Raw genomic sequence first — 6,703 nt, forward strand, 5'->3', positions numbered from 1 at the left:
CTCCAATGCATGAAAGTGAAAAGTGAAAGTGAAGTCGCTCAGGTTGTCTACTTGAAAGTTATACAGTCGTGTCCGACTCCTAGTGCCCCCGTGGACTTCGGTCTACCAGGCTCCCCCGTCCATGGGATTTTCCAGGCAAGAGTACTGGAGTGGGGTGCCATTGCCTTTTCCGGGGAATTCTCTAAAGGTTGTATTTGTTTAAAGGTTTCTGTTAAGTTGCCCGTAAGATATGTTTCTTCAGCAGAAAGATTCTAGAAGTTAAAAATGAATTCATGGACCAGAATACACCTGTCAAATTCAAACCAAGGAACAGCCAGATTAATTCTGGACAGCACAGTGTTAAGTAGAAGTTTTACCTAAGACCTGCAAGCACATAAAGCAAAAAGCTATAAAAATACACAAGAAATGAAACAAAGATAGGCTTTTTTGTTTTTCTTGAGAAGAAGAAAGTAATTTAGCATTATCAGTCTATTACAGATCCAAGTAGACAGAGATTAAATAAGGATGTAGAAAAAAATGAGACACAATAAATGCAGTCCATCTAACAGACTTAAACTAAATTTCATAATCCACAAATATGGATTACTTTTTCTTTTGAAGTATATATACCTGGTCTATAAGCAAAAAAAAAAGTCACATACTAAATCATATCTATAAACACAAGAGCAGAAGTTTTAGAGAGAATACTTTAAGATCACAATGCAGTAAGTTAAAAAATTCAAATAGATATTAAAAAGAAAAAATACTCAGATATCTAGAAACTAAGAAAAATGATTTACACATTGCTCGGATGGAGAGAAAGTTGAAACCAGGAAAGAGATAGTGAAAAATGGGAGAATGAAAAGTGAGAATGAACTTAGCACTTTTGGAACAGAAAATCACAACAAGAGAAAAATAAAAGAAATAAAACAATACCAGAAAAATTTGAAAGAAAGAAGTGGAATGAGAAGAAAAAAAAAAAAAAACAAGAAAAGCAGTTAACTGTAGGGTATAAAGCATTCCAACACTGAAGTCAAGTGAACCTAGCTTACTTATCTTCCCTCCAACATACACAGCTCTGTAATCTTGGAACATTTTGTTAATTTCTCTGTGACCCACTTTCCCATGTTTCTCATCTGTAAAATATGGGTAACAGTGCCATTTTTATAGGGTTGTTGTAAAAATTAATTTCAATAATGTCTGATAAAGCTTAAAGCACAATGTCTGGTGGAATACTGATATAGGCTGAATGAATGTTAAGTGGTTGAAGTGGTAGTTACCGTGTATGTAAGAATGGTAGCAGTAATAGCAGTGTTATTGATACCAAAAGCTATGACTTTGAAAGGCAAACAGGACAATCAAACAAAGTCCCTGGTCAACCTCTTAACAATATAAGAAATACAAAATAGATCATTAAAGATGAGAATGAGAATCTAGTAACTGACAGTAAAATAAAAATTTTAAGTCATGACACTATTACATGCAGTTGTAAGATAATAAATTTATCATCCTTTTCTCCACATCCTCACTAACATTTGTTATTTCTGGTCTTTTTTATAATAACCATTCTGACAAGTGTGAGGTGATAGCTCATTGTGGTTTTGGTTTGCATTTCCCTAACCTAGATAGCATATTGAAAAGCAGAGACATTACTTTGCCAACAAAGGTCCGTCTAGTCAAGGCTATGGTTTTTCCTATGGTCATGTATGGATGTGAGAGTTGGACTGTGAAGAAAGCTGACCACCGAAGAATTGATGCTTTTGAACTGTGGTGTTGGAGAAGACTCTTGAGAGTCCCTTGGACTGCAAGGAGATCCAACCAGTCCATTCTGAAGGAGATCAGCCCTGGGATTTCTTTGGAAGGAATGATGCTAAAACTGAAACTCCAGTACTTTGGCCACCTCATGCGAAGAGTTAACTCATTGGAAAAGACTCTGATGCTGGGAGGGATTGGGGGCAGGAGGAGAAGGGGACGACAGAGGATGAGATGGCTGGATGGCATCACTGACTCAATGGACGTGAGTTTGAATGAACTCCGGGAGTTGGTGACGGACAGGGAGGCCTGGCGTGCTGCGATTCATGGGGTCACAAAGAGTCGGACACAACTGAGCAACTGAACTGAACTGAATAGTGATGTTGGACATCTTTTCACACACCTGCTGGCCATCTTAATGTCTTCTTTGGGGAAATGTCTATGCAGGTCTTCTGCCCATTTTTAACAAAGTTGTTTGGTTTTTTGCTATTGAGTTTTATGAACTATTTACATATTTTGAATATTAACCCTTTATCTGTCACATCACTTGCAAATATTTTCTCTCATTTCATAGGTTGAATTTTTGTTTTGCTGATGGTTTCCTTTTCTATGCAAAGGCTTATAAGTTTGATTAGGTTCCATTTGTTTATTTTTGCTTTTATTTCCTTTACTTTAGGAGACAGAGCCACAAAAACAGTCCTGTGATTTATGTCAAAGGGTGTTCTGCCTACGTTTTCTTCTAGGAGCCTTACATTTAGGTTTTGGTTTTGGTCTTACCTTTAGGTCTTTAATCCATTTTGAGTTTATTTTATATGATATTAGAGAATGTTCTGAAAATGACCGTTTTTGGTATAGTAAAAATGCAAGGAAGTTAAATAAAAAAATTAGAAAATATATGTGTGACCCTTCTAAAGACAAAGAATTAACTTCCAAAATACTTAAAAAGCCTCTACAAATTAGTAAAGAAAAGAAAAAGAGAAGGAAAGAAAAGAGAACGAGCAAAGATAACAACTGGGCAATTCTGAGATATATAATGTACAACATAAAAAAGTAGAAATACCTCTATGCTCTCTAAAAACAGAGAAATTTTTTTCACAGCAGAACCAGGGAAAATATTCTAGAAGTATCCATATCAGTTATATCTCAATGAAGTGATGTTTTGGTTTTGACTCTCTCTCTCCCCAATCTCTGCACTGTATCAGGAAATGGAATATGCCTATATCTGTATGTGCTGAGTTGTGTGTGACTTTTGGGATCCCATGGACTGCAGCCCACCAGGCTCCTCTGTCCCATGGGATTCTCCAGGCAAGAAAACTAGAGTGGATTGCCATTTCCTTCCCCAGGGGATCTTCCCAACCCAGAGATCGAACCCTCGTCTGCTTTGTCTCCTGCATTGCAAGGGGATCCTTTACCCGCCAAGCCATATCTGTGTATCTTAACACTAAATGCGCTGAGCATGTAGGGCCACAGTAAATCGGAACTGCTGAACTGAATTATAAATTATACTAGGGGCATGAGTAAAAGTGGTTATTTACAAGAGAGGAAATCCAGCTAGAAAACTGACATATGGAAAAAGATCTGGTCTCCCCAGTGATCAAAAACACTGCAAATTAAAACAGCCGGGCGTTGCCATCTTTCACCTACTTCATTAGCAAGAAGTCAAACAAGATCACAGCCTGGTGGCCTCAAGCAACAGGGCAGCTAGGTTGTGACCACTCTCGCCCCTTCATTGGAACAGAAGTTGCTGAAGATTTACTGTGATGGTTTCAGCACTGCTGTTCCTTTGATTTGCTTACAAAAAGGTGCAGTGAAAACGAGACGTAAGCATCTTGGCTGCTGGAGACCCTGAATGCCCCATCTTTCTCTCCTGCAGTTACCCAAAAACCTCAAAAGGCAGCTTTAATTTCCTCTTGCTGTTCATCTGAGATCTGGTTTCCCAGGCAGCCGAGGCGCTGGGGGAACGCAGGAAAACCCATCCATCAATTTTGTGGCTGCCATAGCATGGCGATTTCGAATCTTGCAATAAAACAAGATTAATGGGCTTGACTTCAGTTGCTCTGACATTTCAGCAATGAGGGCTGTGTTTGCCAGGTTTCTACACTGCGTTCCTTCTTGTCTCCGAGCCATTTTGTCATCACCAGCCGGGTCTCTCCCACTCCCTCGGATTCCTGAAGAGAATTGTGGAAAAGGAGCATGTATTGAGAGCTCAGAGGAGGCAAATAGCTCCCATTTTTGCTCATCTTCAAAGGCCAACAGGGATTTCAGTGGGAGATGGACCCTCAGAGCCATGGTTATGGGACCAAGTATTAATTATTTCATTGGTTGAGTGATCATTTCATTTAACAAAATGCACCTACCGTGTATCCAGCACCACGCAGACCCTGGGAGAAGCAGGAGGGGATATACAAAGAATTCCAAGGTGTCTTCTCTCAAGGAGTCTGAGGGCTGCTGGCATAGTTAGAGCTCGGGGACATGGTTCTAAATAAAAGTACAAGGACATAGAGAACAAATGTATGGACACCAAGGGGCAAGTAGGGGAAGGAATTGGGAGATTGGGATAGACATATATGTATATACTACTATGTATAAAATAGATAACTAATGAGAACCTACAGTACTGTATGGGCTTCCCTGGTGGCTCAGATGGTAAAGCATCTGCCTGTAATGAGGGAGACTTGGGTTCGATCCCTGGGTCGGAAAGATCCCCTGGAGAAGGAAATGGTAACCCACTCCAGTACTCTTGTCTGGAAAATCTCATGGACAGAGGAGCCTGGTAGGCTACAGCCAATGGGGTCACAAAGAGTCAGACACGACTGAGCGACTTCACTTTCTTCTTTCTTTACAGTGCGGTACAGGGAACTCTACTCAATGCTCCTTGGTGACCTAAATGGGAAGGAAGTCCTAAAGGGAGGGGATGTATTATAGATATGGCTGATTCATTTTCTTATACAGAGGAAACTACCAAAATGCTGTAAAGCATCTCCAATAAAAATTAATTATAAAAAAAAGTACAAGGAAAGAGCACCTGAGTTAGAGAATTTGAGACATGTTTCTTGGGAAAAGTGGGGCTTGAGCTAGGCTTTATTTTTTTATTTTCTTGGCTGTGCCACAAGGTATGCAGGCTCTTAGTTCCCTGACCAGCGATTGAACCTGTGCCCTCTGCATTGGAAGCACAGTGTCTTAACCACTGGACCACCACGGAAGTCCCTTGAGCTGGACTTTAAAAGAAGTTGAGGGGACGTTCTACAGGGAGGTAAACAGCATGGGGAGTTGCTCGGAAGTGAAAGGCAAGACACAGGCATGATGGGCTTGGAAATGCCTCTATGCCTTTTCATGTCCTGTGTCCTGGTCTGTAAATTTAGCTCAGATACTGAATCCAGCATCCATGAGGAACTCCGCTTTTCCTCCGGAGCCTGTCCTTCTCGGCTCTCCCTTTTCTCTTCTTCTTTCTCCCTCTTCCCCACCTGACTTATGTTGATGTGGTTCTAGTTGTTACACTGCTTTATAGCATTTTTTAAAAATTACTTTATATTCATAGTAAATTACTATTCATACTGCCTTATTCTTATATTGAAATATCCATCTCCTGCAATAGTTATTGAGCAGCATGTATCTGGAACATAGATATTGCTGTTGTTCAGTCCCTAAGTTGTGTCTGACTCTGTAACACCCTGGACTGCAGCACGCCAGGCTTTTCTGTCCTTTACTATCTCATAGAGTTTGCTCAAACTCAAGTCTATTAAGACAGTGATGCCATCCAACCACCTCATCCTCTGCTGCCCCCTTCTCCTTTTGCCCTCAATCTTTTCCAGCATCAGGGTCTTTTCCAATGAGTCAGCTCTTCGCATCAGGTAGCCAAAGTGTTGCAGCTTCAGCTTCAGTCCTTCCAATGAATATTCAATTTTTCCAATGAATATATATACTATTAACATATATGCACACAGACATACATATTTGTATATGTACATCTAATCTGGATATTCATGCAATATCCCAGGAAAGATATAGAAGATGTCAGTGTTGGTAGTTGCCTCTAGAGAGGGGCAGTGAGTGACTGGGGGCAGAGGAAGGAGGGACCCTTTCTTTTAACTCTGATCCCTTTGGTACATTTTTAATTTTTTAGATAAGTGTATACTGCCCACTTAAAAGCAAACAGGGAGGGACTTCCCTGGCCGTCCCAGGTTAGGATTCTGTACTGACAATGCAGGGGGCACGGATTCCATCCTTGGGTGGGGAGCTAAGATCCCACAGGCCATGCTGCACAACCAGAAGATTTTTAAAAAAGAAAAGAACTGTTTTTTAAAAATGCAAATGGAAAATTCCTGAAAAGTAGGTCAGAAACTATTTCCTCTAAAACAACTACAAAAAACTATTACAAACAAAAAGCAAACACTCTAAAGAAGAAGTTGATTGGGCAAAAGACAAGATGGAACAATTAACAAGAGAAGAATGGTCAGTCTACAACTAACTGTTCAGTCTCACAAAGAAACAGCCCTTCCCAAACCCAGTTCCTCAACAGAAAGTGCAGGCTGGGCAATGATGTGCTTAGATTCTCTAGCATGGACCTCCAGTGGGAGGAGGTAAAGAGGAAGGGAGGCAGTCAGGAGAGATGGAGGGATGGAAGGGGGTATGTCTGATCTGGCCCTTAGGTGGGAGCACTACATCAGAGACTGGGACAGTTTTCTTCCTTGAGCAGGAAACAGGATCCCAGGCTACATGTTCAGTTTCCCAATCTAAGGCTTATCATCCTTCTCAGTGTTTATCATCACAGCCCCACGCAAATTTCTGTGAATTTTCTTCCCCTTCCCTGTTTTAAAGTAAAGATCTTAATGAGTCAAAGTACAGAGCCTGAGGAAGAGACTCTGAATGAGCTAACTGCCTCATTCAAAAGTTAACTGTTTCTAGACCAGTTGTAATGGCAATAGAAACCACCCAAATGTTCAACAATTACAAGCTGTTGTTTGCTCTCCTT

The sequence above is a fragment of the Bos indicus x Bos taurus genome, chromosome 21 (assembly GCF_003369695.1).
Source record: "Bos indicus x Bos taurus breed Angus x Brahman F1 hybrid chromosome 21, Bos_hybrid_MaternalHap_v2.0, whole genome shotgun sequence".
Classification (NCBI taxonomy): Eukaryota; Metazoa; Chordata; class Mammalia; order Artiodactyla; family Bovidae; genus Bos; species Bos indicus x Bos taurus.